Source organism: Zosterops lateralis, assembly GCF_965231275.1.
Source record: "Zosterops lateralis genome assembly, chromosome: 1".
Classification (NCBI taxonomy): Eukaryota; Metazoa; Chordata; class Aves; order Passeriformes; family Zosteropidae; genus Zosterops; species Zosterops lateralis.
In genome coordinates this window covers 58,660,562-58,682,539 of record NC_139762.1, presented here as the reverse complement: position 1 = coordinate 58,682,539, position 21,978 = coordinate 58,660,562, and the positions used below count along the sequence as shown (strand labels likewise).

The window sequence follows — 21,978 nt, the reverse complement described above, 5'->3', positions numbered from 1 at the left end:
TTTATTTTATTTTACTTTTACCTTTTTACCTTTCTTCTTATTAAATTATATCTCTGACTTGGAGCCTCTCATTCATTTTTCTTTCAAACCACAACAACATTTTAAAGAGATTTTAAACTAGTTGAAGAAGTGAAACAGAGGTGTGCTGTGTCTTTCACGTTTGCCATGTCACTGCCACTGAAGCAGCCATCTGTGGAGAAGAAGCAATAGCAATACTAGTGGAATGGATTGGAAAGAAATGAGTAAACACACCTGCAAAGCATTTAATCATACTCCTCTGAAATTGTTGGGACTTCAGATGGTGATTTCATTTGAAGCAGGGCCAGGTCCAAGTAGAAAATGAAATTTTTGAATTGGAAGACTGATAAGGCTGCACCCACACACCTGTATAAAGAGAGCTCCTCACAGAAAGCCATATAACTGTGTTTTTAATTGCAGTAGAAAGCCTTGATTGTAAACCAAACTCAATTGTATTTACTCCAGGCAAGTCCAGGAGGAAGAATAAGAAGGAATGGTTGCCATGCCACTCTTCTATAGGCATGGACATGAAACAAAACTGCCAATTTACCTTTTGTGGTCCACTTCTAGAGGCAAGGGTCTTCAGGAGGACTGGAATGGTGCCTGTAGCCTTCCTGCTGCAGCTGTGGCTGCTGTGAGTCAGGAATGGCACACATGACACGGCCTTCAAAGAACAGGAGCACAAAGCAGCACCAAAGCAACAGCACTGAGAGGAAAAGGCTGGAGCCAGAGACCCAGTTTTCAACATCAGTTCTGCCAAGACTGCACCATTTTGATCCTGTCTAAATCAGTTAACTGCCCCATGCAACCTTTTCCCCAACTGTTTAGAAAACTGGAATTGTATTGTTTTTAATGGTAAGTGGCATAGACCCCATAAATAACATTCTGCTATTGATCTTCAATATTAATCTTCACTATCATCAGTGAAGTAAAGAAACTGCAACTTAGTGAAACTGGGGAGCGGGGAGATGTAATACTCTTTAATATTTTGGAATTATTAAAAGTGGAATTACACCTGTCCAGTCACGCTCACTCTTCACTTCTGAGGATGTACAACTAATCTCCAGTGTGAGCTGAAAGGTAACCTCTGAAGATAATAGTACCACACCAGTTTGCTAACAGAAGTGAAATCCTAATCTCTGTGGCCTTGTCAAGTTACTTATTAGGAATTGGGATGGGGGGAAGAAAGAAATACATACCTCTGTGTCTTTTAGTACAGATTATTTTGAGGAAATACAAGCCATATACAGGTGGGATAAATCCATGCTAAATGACTAAACAGCACAGAAGAGTGACTGCACGAGGACTTCATGCCAGGGTATATGTTCCAGACTATCTGTGCTGTCAAGCAGCAAAAAATGAAATTAAAAAGGTCTTGCTGTACGAGGAAGACGAGTGGTTTCAAACACTTCTTTAACACTGATACAAACATGGTCAGATATTGTGATGCCTGTCTGGCTTCCAGACTTCAGTGAGAGAGCAGAGGGGAGTGATTCATGGAGAGCATGCAAGGAGTGCCAAAATGGAGCTGAGAAGGACATGAGCAAGGTCCTGTTTGTTTCTTTTCATAATGCAAGACAAACAGAATATGAAATGAAATTAGAAGGCAATGTACTTAAATTGCCAATTACTTCTTCACTGCTATCTTCAAAACCAAATACTTCAAGAGCAATGAATTGTTCTCTTGAAACTTGATAGATTTTGTGGCGGATGTAAGCAATAATTAATTAAAGCCATGAAATGCATATACATGTATAAAGAGAATCTCCCTAATAGCCACAGATACTACAGGCAGAACTGTGTCCTGTTTTCTTTGAGACAGAGTTGGCTCCTTGCACAGACAAGGAGCTGCCTGGGACTGACAGTTTTTATCAAGTTTGACCTAACAAATTCTTGCACTTGATCCACTGACTGAGAAACGAAACTAATTAATACACACATAATTTTTTGCTTCAGTATTAAGAGGCAAAAACCATGACAGATGTCAGAACTAGTCAGAATTTTCTCCCAAGAGGAAAGGAAGGAAATATTTTTAAAATACACCAAAAATTAAAATTAATGAATATCGGACTCCAAATAAAACAAAATAAAATACAATAAAATAAAATAAAACAAAATAAAATAAAATTTAAAAAATAAAATGTGTTAAGATTGACAAAAATCTGGAGTCAGGTACTAGCTACAGAGGCATTTTGAAAAAAGTTGGCAGGAGATAAAAGAGACACCTCAGGAAGAGCATTTCGATCCTTACAAATGGGTTGTAACTTGGTACCAACGGGGCTTGTAGGGGGGGAGGGAGGAGTCGGGGTAGAGCATCCTCGTTACCAAAACCATAAAAGTTACGAGTGTGAGAAGCCTTTTGTTCGCCCGGCGGAGCGGCATCCTGCGGCGGTCCATGCGGTGCTGGCGCGGGCAGAGCATCCAAAGGCTTGACAATTCCCCGAGCGCCCGCTCGCACACCGGGGACACCAGGCAGGGTGATGATGTCCCTGCCCGGCCGCCCCTGAGCGCCGCTCCCGCCCTGCCCGCCCGGGGCTCCGGGCGGCCCCGCCAGACCCGGGACAGGCTCGGGACAGGCTCCCAGCCCGGCCGCGCTCCCTGCGCCGGGCTGGGGCAGGAACTCGGGAAAAGGGCTCTCCCCGCCTTGGGAAGCGCCTGGCACGTCCCACGGGCTCTCTGACAGCGCTCACCTGCCGCCTGCCCGGAGCCAGCCGCGGGAAACTGAGCCGGGAGCGGGAAGCTGAGCCGGGAGCGCAGCACAGCACACACAGGTCCGGCACCGGGAGAGCGCGTCCGCCGCCCAAAGCGGCCACGGGGGGCTCGGGATGAGCGCTGGGGCAGCGGGGCCCGGCTGCCCCGGGGAGGGGGTGCTGGTTAAAGACGCGAAGGAAAGGTGAACGCGGCTGCCCGGGCAGGGCGGGGCGGGGGCCGTGCCCCGGCGGCAGGCGGCGCTCCGGGGCCGCGCTGGGGAGCGGGGAGCGGGGCCGGAGAGAGCCGGGAGCGGGAGCCGGGAGATGGAGCGGGGAGCAGCCGGCGCCGTGCCCGGTCCCGGCGGGGAGGAGGCAGCGCCTGAGGTGAGCGGGGCTGCGAGCGGACGGGCCGGGGGCGCCCGGGGGCGAGGGAATGGCGCTGGGGGGCGGAAACTTCCCCGCCGGCAGCGGCACCGGGAGACAAGTTGCGGGTCCCGTCCCTGCCCGGGCCGTGCGCGGAGACAGCGGCGCCGCCACAGCCGGGGACAAGCGCGGACCCGTCCCCGCCGCCTGCCCTGCCCTGGGGCTCGACTCTGCCCTGCCCTGCCCTGGAGCTCGGCCCTGGGGCTCTGCCCTGCCCTTCCCTGCCCTGGGGCCCTTCCCTGCCCTGGGGCCCTTCCCTGCCCTTCCCTGCCCCGGGGATCGACCCTACCCTTCCCTGCCCTGCCCTGCCGTGCCCGGACGGCCCTGGAGCGCTGCTCTGTTCTCTCGCCTCCTTGGGCATTTTGGGCGCCGGTTCCCCTTCCCTCACCACAGCGGGGTGTGCGGAGCCGCCGCTGGAATGTCGCGCCGCTGTCCCCCTGCACGGGGCTGCGCAGGGCCCCCACATCCTGGAGGTTTTGCTAAGGCAGAGCTGGTTTCCCGGGTGTTTCTCAAGCTTTACATAAAATTAAGTTTTTAGTCAGGCTCCAGCATCTCCTAAATAATACGTTTAGCTAAGGTGATTATGATTTTTCAGTTTGGATCCTGGGCAGAATTTGCTCTGAACAGGCATGTCAGTCATAGGTGATGTTTGCTAAATGCATCACAATCAATTCGAGTGCATATTATTAGTATGATCAGACCGTACATTCTGAAGGAATGTGAAGGGGCTGTCTTGATTCCCATCCACACCGTATGGATTGAACATTCCAGCTTTAGCGCTGACCCTGAAAACAGTGGCTGAGGTTTGTCCCGGAGAAGGTTCCTGACCGTAAGACCCTTGAGGAGCCTGATCACTTCTAGTGGAGTCTTTCTGAAAAGGCACTTCTCTCCTTTCTTTGAAATACTTGTGCAGCGGATACTTTTGCAGGAAGAACTTCTTACTGCATCTTTTTCCCCAGAGTAGAATTGGACAGGTCCATAAAAAGTGGCAAACCTTCACCTGGGGGCATTTTTTTAGTCAGGCCTGAAGCACCAAAGTGACTTGAGAAGAAAAGCTGTTTTTTGAGTCTGCTTATCCCTCCCCAGGCTATTTCCACCGTTCTGAAATGACTTGAGGGTGACCTTCACAGAAAGCAGTCAGCTTTGCTCAGAGGATTTCAAACCTTTTATTTGCCCTTCTAAAGGCTTCTCTAAAACAAACAAGCAGAGCATTTGGAAGGAAACCTGTGATTGCATATTCAGCGATTCATTTCCCTCGGGTAAAAGCTGTTAGATGTTTTCACTTGTTTTGGAAAGGTTTTTAGCCAAGCAAGAAAGATCCGATTTGACACTGCTGAAGTAAAGCATGAGGTAAGGCAAAGGAGGGTAGTACTTGCTTGTACATCACTCCTGATGTGGGGAAACAGGAGCTGGAAACTGGGTGAACTGTTGCAGGGCTTTTTACATTGTACTTTTATTTTGGCGGGTTAATCAGTGTATCAGTTTCTATGAAAACTCAAGACTCCTGCCTTTTATAAAACATTAGGGCTATCACCGGATATTTTCAGGCAGTGCATATCTGAGACACTGTGGCACTCGCCAGGAGATTAACAGCACTTGGCCTTGTGCCTCTGGGCTTGTGCCTAATAATACATCGCAGGAGCACTGCATTAACTGTCAATAAATGTTTGCCATCACTTCGGGCTTAAGCCACTACGGAGTGGCTTTAAAACAGCACAGAAAGAAAAGTTTCAGCTCAGTTTTTGCATGTCACACAGCCCTTTGTATGACTAGCTCTCATGGTGCCTGGGTCTACTGTCAGGGTCCCCATTAATATAGCCCAGCTTTGCTTATGTGGGTTTGCTTTAGAAGACCTAAAACGTGTGAGTTTATTTCTTTATTTTCCCCTTAGTAACTCCTTGTTAATCAAACAGAGGAGAGAAGAGTTTCATTAGAATTGCATTTCTTTGCTGAACTTAGGCAGGACTGGGATGGTCTTTAGATGTTCTCGTATTTCCCTTTCCTGTGTTTGATTCTGGGAGAAATCCTTTTAAATGCCTGACTATGATATCAGGACACTCTAAGAAATTATCCCCAGGTAATCAGATTGTGCCTTGCACTGAACCCAGCACTGTCTGTCAGACAGGATCAGTAATCAAGCCAGTGTTGGATGGATTTTCAGACACTGTGGAAACCCTTGGACTTCTCCAGCACGAGACCAGTCTAATTGGAGAAACCAGAGCCAGAAAAGCTAGTGGGAGCTGACAGTGCTGTAGCTGTACTTGTGCTAATATTGTGCACTGGTACTCTTGGTACTGGGTGAGTACTCAGGTAGGGAATTATTATGAATGCTTGACAAAGCTTTTAGCTTGGGAACTTGCTTGCACTATTTGATTAAATAAGCTAGCTATTTGATTGCTTGTTTTGAGCAACTGGGGGAAAGACTGAGATGGATTTGATCCCTGTATCCTCAGATTGTCTGCAAGAGAAAAAAAAGGTGACATTATAAGACTGACTGAATGATAAAAATTAATGTTCAATTTAAATGGTATTAAGAGAAGAAATAGGAAACTGGAGATAGTGGGAACTCCTAATTTTTTTTTAATGTCTGAGTGATTGAGGAGCCTTTCTCTTATTTTAAGAATGACATGGGCAGTCAAGGACCAGAGTGTTAAACCTATGATACACATGGGTTTCAGTAGAAGGTTCAAAAACTTTCAAATGCATGTAGATGACAAGGATTGAGATTATTTCTTTTCAAACGTTTTTCAGCTCTACTGAAAAAAATGAAGAAACCTGTCAGCTCTGGTGCAGTACCTCTTTAAATACTCAGAGTGCCTTGAACTGCACGGAGTAACTTATTTGCTCAGTTAAGACATTAGTTTTGACTTACCCGACTTGCATGTTTCCCTACTCAGATGAATGTCTTCATCAGATTATAAAAGGTGTCTTAATCAGTCAAGGGACCTTAATGGTTTGTTTGCATCAGGCGTTTTTAAGAACCGATTGATTAAACCTGACAACTTTAAGTTACTTGGTACTGCTTCCCTGGTGTATGCTGCCCCTGCACCACACACATATTCCATTTCAAGAGGAGGTTTAGCCCTATGGAAAGTCAGTCTGTGCTTCTGTTCCTCTTGTGTAGTGTTTTGCCTGTGGGAGACTTTTTCTTTGCTCCTCACTTAGTTTTGTTCTTTGCTGGTCTAAGATACAAATGCAAACTAAGATTCTGTGCACTGTGTGGTTAAACGGTGAGCTGAGTGAAAAAACAATGTTTGTGAAGGCTTTGGTGCTGGTCACAGTGCCTGATGAAAGACCAGTGGCTCTTCCCTGACTTCCCAGCAGAGAGGATGGACACACCCTATGTTATTTAAGATGAGAGAGGGGCTAGAGTCACTCTGCTTTCTTAATAATTGTCCTTGCCAACTCAAAAATCATCCGTGATGGTTTACTGAATGCTGATGTGCTTTACATCCTCAAAATTCCGGTGCTTTCACTAACCTTAGGTGCATGAAAAGCAATTTCTGGAGCATTTTTCTTCTTATTAAATATTTAAAATCTCCTGGAATTAAGTATGCAGCCTCCCAGCTTCTTAACATGAACTGGCATCTCTCATAATTGTTCAGGTTCTACCGACAAATTTGCCATTTCACAACCATTTGGCGATAAAATCTAAATCTTTAAAGCAAGTCAGAGGTTTGTGGTATTTTTTCCAAGTGACAAAAAGCTGAAGGAGGAATTTCAATTACTGTAATTGAATTAAGCCACTCTAGTCTATTCCTATCCCTGAGCAGAAAAGCCCCAAATGATTTCTTTCTTCTTCTCTTTCAGGGTTCTAAATAACTACTTTTAAAATAAGGATAATTAAGACTGTAAACTGTGATGCCAGCTATTAGTCAAAATAAATGTAAAACCACTATGTTTGCAGGATATCTGCACAAACAATGATTCTCCATGCTCTGTGCTTGGTTAACCAATGCCTTGCTGAGCTCTCAGTAGAATTTGTGATGCTTGTTGAAAACAAGAGATCCATCTCAAGTGTGTTAAATTAGAGTTCTGCACAAGTTTCAGGAGGTAAATCGGTGTTTGACAAAAGGAAAGGATATGAGCATTTAAAAAAAATGTACTCAAGATTCTAGGAATATTAAAGCAACCAAGGTGAAACGAAAACACAGCATTAAAAATATATTCTTTCAGTGTTGTTTCAAGAAAAAGAATTGTACGTGTTGGTGTTTATGGAGATTATTCTCATCTTCTTATTCAGAGCTTTGTGTTTCTTGAAGATACAAGTAATATTTAGACTGAGATGGTACCCACAAGAAGCACTTTGTAAATATTAATGTTGTGGGGGATTTTTGGCAATTCAGTTGGAGCTGTTTGTCTCAGCCATCTATAAATGGTTCTGTGAACAAAATAAATAGACTGATACCAAGTGGGCAGGGAGTAATGGGTAAGATCCATCTTTGTCTGTGTGCAGAGTAGTGCCAGGATGCTGACTCCTCACCATGTGTGAGTGGGAGCAGCTGGGGCCATGTTGGTGATACTGGTGATACCCTTCCCTGCCTGAACTCCATCATTCCCTAGGGGGATAAGGGTGCTGACACACAGCAGGATCAGAGAGTCATTTAGGTTGCAAAAGACCTTTAAGGTCATGAAGTCTCACTGTTAACACTACCAAGCCCACTACTACACTGGCTTTGTTTGGTACACCTGGGATTTGAGCATGGTCCTCTGGGAACTTTGGAGAAGACTCATAAACATGTTTATTTGTTTATTGTGTATCTCTTGCCATCTTGCAATGTTTGTTGGGGTTTCTTTTAACGTTTCTAGTCAGACACGTTCTTGAGATGGACTGACAATGAGGTTTCCTAGATGTGAAAGCAGTACTGTGAAGCAGTTGTGTGTTGGCTGTGAACCAGATTCCTCACATCATTTTGTGCACATTTGCCCCATTGTCAGAGTTACAAGACATCTGTGATTTTAAAATCTTTAAGGAGAAACCGGACAGATTAAGAAGGAAGAGAAGTAAACCAGATTTAGGATAAACTGTCCTCCAGGGATTTGGCATAGCTGTGAGAATAATTTTTTTGTGCCTAGCCCTGTATCCCTGAAGACTATACCTAACTTCTTCAAGTCTAGCACATTTCTGAGACTTTGGGATTTTATGTGTCCAGGGTGTTGAACAGAACTGAATCCTGAACTGGAAGCTCATTTCCAGTCTCTTTTTAATTTCTCGAGTTAGAACTGCATCTACACTATTGCTTTTAAATGTTTGTCACATCAAACCAGCTTTGAAACAAGGAAAATACTGCTTGAGATACCCATTTGTCTGAAAACAGATATCTCTTAAGTGCAGATCTGCTTAACTGTGGTGACTTCAAGGGCGTAAACATTTGCATCCTTTCAGAGTCTCTCCCTTTTGCCTTCTCTTCCCCCTTGGTCCCTCCCTTGCTGTGGTAGTACAGAGATTGTGAGCCCTGCTTTCTGTGCTGTGCACCATTCCTGGGTCAGGTGGCTTTGGCATTACTGGCCAAAAACTGTCACTGGCCTGAGCTGGAAAGAATTCATTCACAGCTGAACTCTGTATTTGTTTGCAGCTGAAGCAACACTGAACTGCATGAGCAATAATAAAAGAACACCACATTCAGACTCAACAACAATGGGAATATGCTGGTTTAACCACACAAGTGATTGTAGATTAATGAAGGGACTGGGATGTGATTCCTGTAACTGGGTCTAGTTCATGTTATTTGCATGAGTGGTATAAGGCAGTGTCAGCCAGGAACCTGTCCCACTGTCTGAAGGTGGTTGTCATAATGATGGACAGATTTTTGCAGTGTACAGAAAAACATCTCTAGGGTTTTGTTTGGTTTTTGACTTAGAGGAGTTTTGTTAGGAGGGAGGGTTAATATGCTTCTAAGAATAAGAATATCCTGCTTTGGAAATGAGGTGGAAACAATTGCTAGAGAAAGTGCATTGCCAACACTCTGAATCACTGAATGTTCTAAATAATAGGATGAAGGATAGCCTGAGCTTGAGGGAAGATGAGGGGAAGTGTGAGAATCCTAGGTACTCTATGCTGAACAGATTGTAACGGACGTGAGGAAAAATAGTTGTTTTCCTTCAGAATATCAGTGCAATTTTTTTCAGCTGGTAAAGCCAGGAAGCCAGAGCCTCTATGGAGACTCTGCAATCACAATATAAATTAATTCAACAAAACTCTGAGTGAAACTCAAGCTTCTTTAGAGCTTTTCAAACATTATCCCAAGGCTAAATTCTGTATGGGTTAGAATTCTACTTTATTCTGACCCATCAGGATTAAATTTTTACTTGGTTCTCACAAATTAATTCTCTTCCCCCACAAGGTGCCTTTGATAATGTTCTGAAGTTAAGGAAGAAATACTTGAAAAACCAGGTATTTCCCAGGACATAGAGCACATCTCATAATATTTTTTTCTAATTCTGACATCAGAAATTATTGGTTTTGGAGATCACTATAATGTGCTTCTAGTTAATGGAGATTAAGGTAGACCATCAAGACTGATTCTTGCAGTGAAATTGCAGTTATACTTTGATGGCAGAGACCTGCTATGTGTCTCCATGGACAGTCTAGTACCACTTTGTTACCATTACTGGACCTTTTGCCATCTTCTCACACTGCAAGACCTTGTTGTTCAGTTGAGCTGTTAAATTTGATTACAATAATGCACGCTGATGTACACTAATGCATGTTGATTGCAATAATGCACATTGACATATTTCTGAACTTACCTCCGTGCTCAGAATAATGACCAGCCTTACCTGCCAGGCTTAAGCAATCAGTGAAGCCACAAGAGGCTTGTCTGTGGTCTCTATTCATGTGCATGAGTATACCAACTTTGAATGGTATCATTTATATGATGGCTTTCACTGTACAGGAGCACACAGGAAAATCGTGATTCTGTTATGTTTAATCAGACTCAGTTTCTGTGGCAGTACTCAAATTAATATATTCAGTCTAAGTTCCCAGCTAAGTTTCAGGGGTTTTTTTCTGGCTTGCATTCAGTTGAACTTGTGTTCATTGTTTAAGGGAAGTCATATCAATTCCCTGAGAAAGTCTCCTCTATTCAGCTCACAAGAAGGCAGGAACAACTCTAGTCACACCAATTCTGGTTCAGACAAGGTTGATTTGTTTTAAGTTCTGTACCTAGCATAATTTTATTGCCATGCTTTTGTTTATTGTGTTTCTCAAGGTCATTTATTCAGACTTTGAGGAGTAATTTTTAATGTTATTATATACTGTAAAGTCATCAAAGGTGTTTCAGGAAGGACTTTTCCAAGTATGACTTTAAAGCCTACAAAAACCTTTGCAAATATATATGGAATAAGGAAGATTATCAGGGTTACATATGAAAGAGAGAGAAAAAAAGAAATTTGGAAAAGTCTTTTCATGACAAGTTTAAGTAGTCTAGAAAGATGTATAAGGCTCCTTTTCATATCTACTGATTTAGAAACAAAAGGTTGAGTCCCATGAGTCTGGGAAATGCACAGCACACATAACCTTTTCTTATCCACCAGAAGCAGAAGCAGCATACTCTCCAGGCTTTAGAGAGTCCCAGCATTTTGTGATTGTAGACTGTGAATATCCTCTTTCACGTATATATTCTTCAATGTAAACGTCACTAAAATATTTCTCAGTTTAGTATTCCATTTAGTGTTTCCCTAAAAGCCTGATTTTGAGCTCAGCCTCTCCTGGTGGCTGTATGAGGCTTCACACTATGAAAGCTTCCTCTGGCAGTGAAGGGACTGGAATTTGTTCCGCAGATTGCTGTTCAGGGCTCTTAATTGGGAGCAATTCCTGCTGCATGGCAGGGAAATGTTCTTCTTGGCATGCTGAGTTAAATCAAAGGAGCCTGTCCAGACCTACCTTTGTGTAAATGACAGCATGCCTCAGTCCTAGGTGTTTGTACTTGTATTTCTTTGTACTTGTACAGTGGCCTAGAGTTAAAACCCTCAGAGTTATGGATGAGTAATATCAAATTACCCATGGACTAAGCAAGAGTAAAGCTTCTGATTTAATTTCATTTCTAGCTTTAAAATAAAACATTGTGATAAGAGCTTACATTCAATGTCTAATCTTGACAGCCTTCACCCTTAGAATCCTAGAATATCTTAAGTTGGAAGAAATCCAAAAGGATCACTGAGTCCACGGAAATAATTTGTTCTACGGCTTCTCAGTTTCCACTGCAATATGCTGGTGTTCTTGCCTAATTGCTTTTCAATTCAAATAGGTAATTCTCACTTTGGCTTTCTTCTTCCACTCTGAATTCCAAGATGATGGTTCCCCACTTGGGTCAAGTGAGAGCAGCCTCAGGACTGCCCAATTTAGTCTGTTTGTAGACAGGTATGATCAGGGATGCACTTTCCATCTGGAAGTCACTTTGGCAAGCTCTGCTTTTCTCCTGCAGGAGGGGAAACAGCATAAATACCTTCAAAACATGCCCTAACTTGGACTTGGCACAGCAATACTGTGTTTTCGGTAAGTGAAAATTTTAACTGAGCAATTGCAATCAAAGACTGGCCGCTTCTCTCCACTATCCCAATGGCATTGGATAGTAGGATAGTATGAGCTGGAAGGGACTCTTCATGAGTAATTCACACAAATGAACTACTGAGCACATCTGTGTCCTGAAGCTGATGGGCTCACAAAAAGTAAGGTATTTCAAGAGTGGGTCCTTATAGAACCTTGAAAAGCCTTTTATTTATCAAATCTCATACATTCTCTTTTATTTGTCAAATCTCATTCATTCTAATGACTAGTTCACGGTTCTTGTGCTTTGTCATGTTAATAAGTGCAGTGAATCATTTTTAATAACCATTACATTTCTCTGTAAGCTCTGATAGCATCTGTGGGAGACGGTGACAAATAATACCTGTTCAAATGCTGCACATGTGGATATGCAAGCTTTTTTGTTTTACATCAAACATGGCTCCTTGTTCAACAACCTACTACAATCCTAAATATTGGAATTTTTTTCTTTCTTTTTTTTTTTTTTTTTTTTTAAGACTATCTAGAATTTATTTATTCCTCAAATGAAAGGATTCACCTTTAGCTTAAGTTACAGAAGACTGGTGTATGATCCAAAACACATACTTTGATACTTTTTAATAAACTGGATTAATTGAGCTTCTTATAAAAAAGAAAGGGGGCACATTGCTTTATGTACATGTCAGTGTGAAGAGTCAAACTCAGATGAGGATTTGTCCTGTGCAGTGGTAGCCACCTGATTCTTTTCTGAAGCCTCTGGAGTCAGCATTTCTCTGGACTCTTCTTGCTTCCTTCTTGGTCAAGAAGATTTTTCAAGCACATTGAGACAGTCAAAGTTTGGTGACATGATTCCTTCCCCACCTTTTTGCTTGCTTGGCATCCTTTATACCACTCTTGGCATTCTCAAAAGTGGACCATTATTAAAGAGAAAAAAGTAATTGTACCACCAAAACATCCTACTCTACAATTTTTGAGTTATTCTATGCATCACTGGAGATTTCTGGGGAAAATCTTGAAGCAAGAGACATAGCTGAAGTTAAATTCAACAGCATAAGAAAGGTATAAAACAAATCAGACCCTTTGTTTTCAAAATGTAAATGAAAATTCAGCATTGGAGTTTAGGGGCAAACTTTTCCCAAGAGTAGGATACATCATGAATGTGCAGTATGAGGTTTTTTGAACCTTCCAGTGAAGTGTTCTATTAACTATTGATTTTGTCACTCAATTTCCACCTATGAAAGCTAGTAGGCATGGTCCAACTTCGAGTCATCCATTGCTGGAATTTCAGCTGGCCACTGAGTGTATTCAGGTAGTCATAATATAATGATCCACTTTCATTTAAGTTAGTGTAAAATTATCACAAACTAGTGTTTTGACCTAAAATAGTGCTAGGTCACAGTAGAACAGCAATGTTCAGGCCATTTATCTGTACAGTCTGCATTATTTTCTTTCCTCTGTAGTAACAAGCAAGAGTTTTTCTCCATTCATTTTGTGCATTTGCCTTCCCATTCAAGGAGATAACAGGTGTCATCTAAAATGGTTTCAGAGCCACCAGCTGCATATCCATGGGACTGTCTCTGAATAAAGGTGTGGGTCCTTACCAGCTGGGATCAACAATGCCTGACTTCGGGTTTCTGAATTAAATCCTCAGCCCCATGTAGGGGCTGGAAGAAAGGCAAAGGAAAGAGGGAACATGGCATTGTGCCCTACACTGGTGGTGGCACTGAGCTTGTGTCTTGTACAGTGATAGTGGGGGTGGAAGATAATGAATGAGTGTGATAAGGAAAAGAGTGTCCCTCTGCCTTTTCCATAGTTTCATCCAAGCCAGCTGGTAAATGTTGGAGTGCCAGGAAACAACATGTGTGTTTCCAGGGACCCAATGATGGATTTTAACACATTTTTGTGTTGCTTATTTGCCAATGTTACATTTTTGCTATACCAGTGGCCTCTGAACAGCACAGGAATAAGTATATTAATACAGTTATGATTAGAGCTTTGTAGTTATGTAAAGGCAGTCTCATTTATCAGGTTTTATTTCCCACCCACATTCAATCCTTTGGTTTTTATTATTTTCTTCAGTGGACTGGCAGGCATGAGTGTGAGAGGCAAGGCCTTTGTACCTTTGCACAGGCAAAACATTTTGAAAGTGATGCCGAAGTCCCTTTGGAGAGGAGGACAAGGCAGACAGCCAGGGGTTAGGAATGCCTCCTATGAGCTGGCATGCAAGATGTAGCTGGAGAGAGGGCTTAGGTGAGACTGCAAGAGGGAGGTCTTGGCTGGAGCTTCATTTCAAAGCTTTTTGAGCCTGGGAAGACTGGAAGCAGTTGTGTGCATGTGTGGCTGTAAGAGCTTCATTATTGCATAACTATCAGACAGTTCTGACTCCTGATGGGCCCTGGTGTCTCAGAACTCTTCAAGGGGTCTGTTTCTCTTTGTACAGAAGGTGCTGCTCAGCCCCCATGACACGTACTGAAGCTTTTGTTCTTTTTAACATGTTGCAGCGATAGATAGATAGATTTGGGCTGGGCCTAGCAGAGCTTTTCTCCCATTGCCTCTCCCCCTGCTGCCTTGATGCAGTGCAAGGGAATCAGAACAACACCGTGACTTCCCTCCACCTGCTCAACTCTGTGTGCTCCTCATGAGAAACCAGAAACAAAAAGTGTGTCACACACAGAGTCTGTCACCTCCCTCCACCAATGTTTTGTGTCTGTGACACAGCCTGCCATGGACCCTCAAAGGATCATCTGTCCTTATCCCATCACCTGGTGCAATGAGTGTGGAAAAGAAGCATCTGTTCCCTTGGAGGGTGCCTCAGGCACCAAAAATATATTTTGGTGCCCTGGGGTGGGGCGAGAGGACATTAACCTGCAGCTAAGTAAAGTGCACACCATTTTGGGAAGGGCTGAGCCAGTGGACTGAAGTACACAGAGCTGGTTTCCTCCGTAGAGGATGCAAGGAAAGGAGGGACAGGCAGCAGCATATGGCAGTTCAGCTCTGAAAAGGCACTGTGGGAAACGGCAGCTCCTTATTTAGCAGAGCAGCTTCCTCTCTGGGTGCCCTGACTGGATTTTGTAGAAGACCTAATTCTTTCCTTGATAGCTGAATGGATTTGGTCTGGAAATAGAGACTCTCATGGTGCCTCTAACTGAAGATTTTTTCTGGAGTGGAAAGACACTATCCACTTCAAGGCAAATAACATATGTTTGAGAAGAATTTTAGGAGGCAGCATATCAAGATTTTAGGCCAAAGCCTGAGAAAACACTTGGAAAGCATTTCAGAAGTAAGTAAATGCAAAAGATAGAATCATGGAGGGGGAAAAAAATGTCCACTTACTTTGATCTGCTCTTTGGCTGGACAAAATCAAAGGAAAATCTTTGCTTAATCACAGATGCATCTTGGAAACACCTGCAGGCTGATGTTTCAAATAACCTCCTTCCTCCTGTTCTGGAATGGGAAGCAGAGGTGGGATGAGACTGGGGCTTAGGAGAAAGAGAAATTGGTTTTGTTCTAGCAAGTTGTACATTTTATTGTCTTTTGAAGCTACCTTAAGGTCGATGTTGTGCTCTGTGAGTCACCTGGAAGAAGTCATGGAGCACTGCCAGGAGCTGGCAAGCAACTGATAGTAAGTCACTGACTTAACTAGAGTGATATAGTTGGAATAGACCCAGAAGGCCAGATATGACAAAAATAGCTTAGTGTAATTGACAGATTGTGTTTTCCTGTGACTTTTATGGCCATGCACAGTTATTTTTCATGTTTCAAGTTAACATAAGAAGTACTAATTTTCAAAGCAGAAGTTAGAGCAGGAGACATACAGAATGTTTCTTTGAATTTTGACTTCACAGCATGTTGCTAGTCTAGTATAAAATTTGCTGGCCTCACCCTCCAGAAGGAAAAAAGAAAACAAAGAGATGCTGAAATAATCTATATCCATTTGCCTTAGGCAAAGCAGTCAGGTACTGTAACTTCACTAAGAGTAGTTGAAAAAGTGATGAGGAGAAGAACTGTTCAGGAAATGGAAAGAAGTATATATTTTTTCAAGGGAAAGAATGCACTTCTGGCTTTAGGGTTTATATAGTGCACCCAAGTTCTACTTCTAGGCATTGAATGACAGATAAAGTAAAACTGGGCAAGGCTGACTAGAGAGGTGTGCTCAAAATTTTTCGTTATCTCTTGTCAGGGTGAGCCTTATGTCCTCTTGCATTAGTATTGAGTTTCAGCAGACCAGATTTTGAAAGGTTTTAGAACTGTCAAGGATAATGAAATGAGATAAATCTGTGGAGGGAAAGGAAGTTGAGAGATCATAAAAAGTGCTGACAGTTAATTTAGTAAACTGAAAGCCTCAGGGGTATGCGTGCTACCTAGCAGTAGGAAAGAAGCCTAATCAAAAGAAAGGAAGTTTGATACCAGTCCTTGTCCTAGAAGGTAAACAATTGCATGATAAAGAGGGCATGTGGAAGGTTAAATGTAACTATTGCAGATAGTCATAGGAAGTTTCAGTGGTGAAATATTCAGAATTAAACAGAAAGAAATGAGAGATTTAAGGTAGCCTTTACTGAAACATAAAACGACTAATTGAAAAAGGTTTTAAAAAGAATAGATATATGTCAGCAAAACAGAGTGACTCTAAAATAAATTATAAATGTACCAATTACACAAGTTTGCTTGTTCTGTTTGTGGAAGCACATTCTGCATATTATAATAGCCTCTGACCAGATTTATTTTCAATGGATCAAATGTGATTCAGCTCCATGACAGAGCTGAAAATGTATAAAGGGATAGCAAAAACTTACACTGTTGCAACTTAGAATGTGTTCCTTAATATGCAGTATCCTCCAGATTAAATAGCCAAATCTTCATCTGGCTTCTGTTTTGTTTGTTTACAGTCATTCAGGTATGAAAAATCTACATCTGACTGTGTACAGATGCATTTGAAAAGGCATTTGAATAGCTGCACAGCTAATTACCTGATACAGTTCTGTGGACGTATTTTGTACGTACAGATAAGGAGGTGGTGAAAATGTAACCTTAAATATAACTTATTTCTGCCACTGTTTTGATAATTTAAAGAGCTGTTAGTCACTGCTTATTGAAAGTATAAGGAAAGCTTAATTTGTTGCCCTGTGTTCTAATAGTTACTCACCAGCCCTGTTGGGTTGGCACACGCAGCACACACAGAGTGAGGATGGAGAGCAGATGACACCAGTGCACAGACCCAGATATGAAGAGTCAGGGTCAATCTCAGCTTCTGAATCAAGCACCAAAGAAAGCTTGCCAGGTAGGAAGATGATGTGTTGTTTCAAAAATCAATTTCAAGGCCTGTAGGGATGAGATCACAACAACTTTGAAAGTAGGGCCTAGGTAGATAAATTTCAAGTTATTGTTTCCAAAATGCAGTTTCAGTAATCCATATTAGTCAACTTTTGACTTCATGGCTTAGATTTGATGGCTAAAATTGGGATGAAGTTTTGCAGTAGATAACAATTGCAGGTCAATTCTTTAGACTATATGACAATGACTGCTGATTTATATAAGCTATTTCACATAATGTAATTATGCAGGTGTCTGCAGAAAGAAAAATGGATCTGGTAATAAGGAGCTGGAACTGATGCACGGTGGGTTGATACTGCAAGGCATTTATTTGGGGTGAAAGGGTTCTTTATAAGAGGAAAAGTATGTTTCTCTAGCAAAGAATAGCTTGGAGAGAGAGTAAAGAAAGGAGAAGAGATCTGCCTGATCATGGGAAGTAAGAAAAGATACTGCAAGTGATTCGTTTGCCTTTTCAGTATTAGGAAAGCAGCAGAAACTGGGCTAGTGGATAAAGGTGTTTTATTCATGCTTTAGAAAAAAAATTGAGCTCAAGATTTGATTGAGGGGATCACTCATTAAGAAGTGGCATGGACATAAGAGCAGATGTCCGTAAGGAAGGTGCTCAGCAACGACTATGGCACTTTCAGGAGAATTTGAAATGAATAAGTCTGTAACTTGTGTAAAACTCCTCTCCACTGTCTGTCTGGGTTAGCTTGACTAGAGTTGTGGAGTCTTCATTGCTCCTGTCTTTCTGGGCTAGAAATAAAGTTGTTAAGGAGTGTGAAATGAGGCAATATGTTGTCTGTTCTCTCACCTTGTCCCCATCTTATCCCTATAATCTGAGAACTCAGTGCTCAAGAAGGCTCCTTTGTAGTGGTTTTCATATTGCTTCCTTTTCTTCCTCTCATTTGGTGGAACCACACAGAATCCAGTATGTTGTGCTGAACCTGAGGAAGCATTGATTCACTGTATGCAAAATCACCAGTCTGAAAATCTCAACAGATTTACATGCAAATAGACATTCTGCATCTTTCTGTACAGAGAATTAAAATACCTTCTTAATTTAGGTGCACATAACCTGTCTGTACTGCAAGACGCAGTTTGTAGCTGTGTGACAGCTACAAAAAAATCTTTGTGACAGTGTGACAAACATACAATATCCAGGCATTCCAACACAGCTATCAGTGAGTGCTCACATGATGCCTGTACATACAGTATGAAAAGTAGCTTGCTTTACTCTCATAGACTGGCAAATTAGGTGGTCCTGATTTTTCTGTCACTTTAACAAATTCCCAGTTTTGTCATATCAGTGGGAATGCAGACTATGCATAAAACAGAAGCAGGAGGCCAAACAAAAACATGAGATTTTAGCACATGAAAAGGTATTAGGTGGTTTGGGTAATTTATTTTTCATAGCTGGGCTTTGGTTTTGTGTAATTACAATGAGTAGTAGAATTTCTTGGGTTTGGAGGAAACTAGGACTTTTTTACTGTGGTTCATAGAGGATGCATTTTAGTTTAAAATCCTTCTACTTTACCAGTCCAGGATTGGGAAGGCTGTTTTGCTATTTTTAGAAAACAGCATTTATCCAGCAGCAGAAGAGGTAACACCAATTGGCATTAACCCTTTCACTGGCTTCTCTTTTTTCATTTGGCTCTTGGGTGCATGTATGGGATTTGGAAGGATGAGGACTGTCAGGTTTTCCATAATGACATTGTGTGACCAGGGCATCTCCCCTCCAAAAATAGGGATGTCTGTTAATGTGCTCTGTTTTTCAACCTGTACACATGTTCAGACACACATTATGACTATGGCCAGACTTATTTCCAGCTGGTCTCCATCACAATTACCTTTGTATGAGCAGACACCTGATCAAGCTACAGACACTGGAAATCCACATGCACAGGTTGGGTACATGCAAAACCAGTATCTGCAGTGGTCACATTTAACTGGAGAATTAAGGAGGTATGCTCTGTAATGCAAATTTCTGAATGTGTTCAGCTTGGGTAAAACAGGAAACATTTAGTAATAAATATAGCTGCCTAATGTGAATCTTATGGAAACTTCTTCCAGGATACTATTTAACTTTAATTACAGAAAATTTCTGGTTTACACGCACCAAAACATGGTAGAAATCCATTGGGTTTTTTTAACAGTGTTTCTGCTGTTTCAGTGAGTATCTTCTCCATCTACATGGAGAGATCTGCTGATCTGCAGCACTGACTTTTGATGTAAGAGTGACATACTTTAAAAAGTTATGAATATGGAGGATCTTTTGTCTCTGCCAAGAGATTAAAAATAAACCCCCAAAGGCTCTGTGTGCAAAGATTCTCAAAGGACCTGTTTATCTAGGGTAGTTCTGGTTGCCCAGAAATGGCTCTTTTAGATGTACTAGCACATCATTCTTGGCATCCAGCTGTTGCTGTTGTGCCACATCTGCTACCCTCAGATATCCCAAGGTGTCTCAGATTGCACTGGGTGTCTGTACAGGCACCAGATTTAGGCTGCTTGTTTGCACTGGAAGCCGGTGGGAGCTGATGACTAATTTGACCCTCCTTGGTCCTTCCTGGCCTTGTGCTCCTGAGGGCTGGTTTTGGGGACCCACATGTGTTTTGTGTCACAGATCTCATGCCTGTCATTTCCCTACCTGTGGAGGGAAATATATGGATATCTGCATAGATATGCACATGCATGGGGGAAAATACAACATTTTCTAGGGGAGTGCTTATATATACTTAAGCATGGGCTCAGTACCAGTTATACATTTACTTGGTAATGGTTTTCTTAGGTGATATAGCAGACTGGGGTCCTGACTCTGAGACAGGGAGAGAGCTTCTTGGAAGCTGCTTGGCATTTGCTAACTTAGATGAAAAGTGTAGGGATTCAGCATATGCTTGAATTAGGTTCTAAAATAATGAAGTATCTGCTTTATACCATAGTTATCTTTATCCTTTTATCCATCTCCTTTTCCTTCACACTGTAATTACATGTTTCTTTTTGATTTAGTACTTGTAAGCATAAAACCACCAAATGATTTTAGTTTATGATCATATTTTATCTCAAAACAGTACCATTTACATTTCTTAGCTGACCACAAGAGGTTTAGCTAAGTGCTTTCTCTCTCCCACTCTCTTTCTGTAAACCCATCTGTGTTTGCTCATGTCTCATATTTATTTCACACTTTGTTTCCCTTCCAGATCATGAGGCTATCCTTTACAGTCACAAAAACATCTCTAATGATGACAGAGACACAGAAATTCATCTTGTGGATGGGGTTTACTGTATAGCATTGCAGTTCTGTCCAGCAAGCCTTCCAGGGGCACCCTCCGCTCCAGCTCCTCAAAAGCCTCAAAAGGATAGACCTCTCTAGAACCCAATTTCATAGCCCATTCAATTCCTGTTGATTCAGTTGAAGCTAGGCTTTGTGGAGTATGATGATACACTTCAGGACAAGGTTTCTGACACCAAATGGGGTTTCAAGTTCCTGTCAGGGTATTGAAGTATTCACCAGCCAAATAAAATTTTGCTGTTGGGAAGGGGACTGACTGAACAGGAGAGCAACTGCTTAATCAGAATCAAACTAAATGATTCTGTATCAGTGAGCTACTGAGACTGAATGCATTAAATAAAATAAGGTCATTTAAAGTGTAAAATAAATAATACAAAAAGAATTATGCAGTACAAATCAGATTACATGCATTCCTTTCGAGCATCTTCATTAAGTTGCTGTTAGCTACTTATTTGCCGATCTTTATTCAGATTTTAAGATGCTGATGTCTGTGCTTACTTTTTACTCAATGAGCAAGCAAATTGGATATGAATTCATATTTTATGAGATGTCTTTTAATTAAAAATTTTCAGGAGGAGAGAGAATGAAAGTTATTTTGTTCCTTATTTCTTCAGTGTATCTTTTGTGCTGACAGTAAAGGTTGGTTGTTGGCAAAAACACTCCAATAATAGAATAATAAAGTTTTGTTTGGAACAAATGTCCTAGGACAAGTAAAATTGAGGTAGATAAATCTGGGGTGTTCTGCTGTATTGAATGATGCAAATATACAGAGCTGCTGATCACATAAGCCTTGTGCCTGAGAATCACTTCTATTCACTGCTGTCACTGTGGAGGGAGACAAAAGAGTTTTTGTAGAGACCATGCTCCAGATTCTTCAGTGTAGTAGCTAAACCTTACATTTACCAAAGTACAGGCTTGGAATAGGGCTGAAGCCCGGCTTTTATGTTAGTACCTATGAAACTCCTCCATTCTGTGATCTTTCTCATTTAGCTGAACATCCATCTTTTTTCCCCTGACTATGTCAATACTGCAGTGCCCTAGCAAACACAACCTGATGAGTTAGACCACTTTATTCATCTGCAGAGCACCTTCCAGGGAGCCTCCTTTGACAGTCAGGGAGCATAGCTGGAAAGAAAAAGAGGTGCAAAATTATTCCTACACTTGCCAGTCTCCAGCTTCTTTGAGAGCCCGTCAGACCTTCTGGCAATACAAGAAAGTGAGAGTAGCTTTCCACTGCTCAGTGAAATAGTCATGGATTTCCTCTCAGCTGCACAATGAACTGGCCAGTCAGGTAAAGGTGGAATGAAGAAGCAACTTCCTCAACTCTGCTGGCCCAGTTAATGGTTTTGGCCACCTTCCTGTTTTCCACTGGCAATACTAATAATAAGCTTTATTATTTTATATATTTTAGGCATTTGTATGTTTTATGCATTTATATATCATGCATAGTACCCCACAATTAGCCTCTCACAGAGCGCTGCAGTAGGAACCTGCAGGGGGAAGTTAAAACCAATTAGGCAACCAGGAATGAGGCCTGGAGTGAAGTCTTAAACACCTCCTGAACAAGGCCAGTGGGTTAATGACCTCCTGAGTTTTTAATGTGAGCACCACAGACTATGCAGCTCGTGGAGCCTTCCTCATGGAAGGCAAAGGGCAGCTGGCAGTGAACTGAAGTAACTGGAAATTCCACATCATCCTTCTGATGGTAATAAGATTCAAAGCATGACAACACAGGGGAAGGA

At 42.0% G+C, this 21,978-nt stretch overlaps 1 protein-coding gene across 3 annotated transcripts in view; it reads left to right on the top strand.

The window, feature by feature from the left end:
- The first annotated feature begins 2,731 nt into the window (after positions 1-2,731).
- The window catches only part of KCNG2 (potassium voltage-gated channel modifier subfamily G member 2), a 52,788-nt gene continuing 33,541 nt past the window's right edge, over positions 2,732-21,978 (top strand). The window contains exon 1 of one of the 3 annotated variants that reach the window (XM_083878552.1): positions 2,732-2,789. The gene's annotated coding sequence lies outside the window, so the exon portion shown is untranslated. Of the gene's footprint in view, positions 2,790-2,991; positions 3,093-5,348; positions 5,430-21,978 lie in introns of those variants that run through there. The other 2 variants (XM_083878548.1, XM_083878549.1) reach the window with 2 other exon arrangements.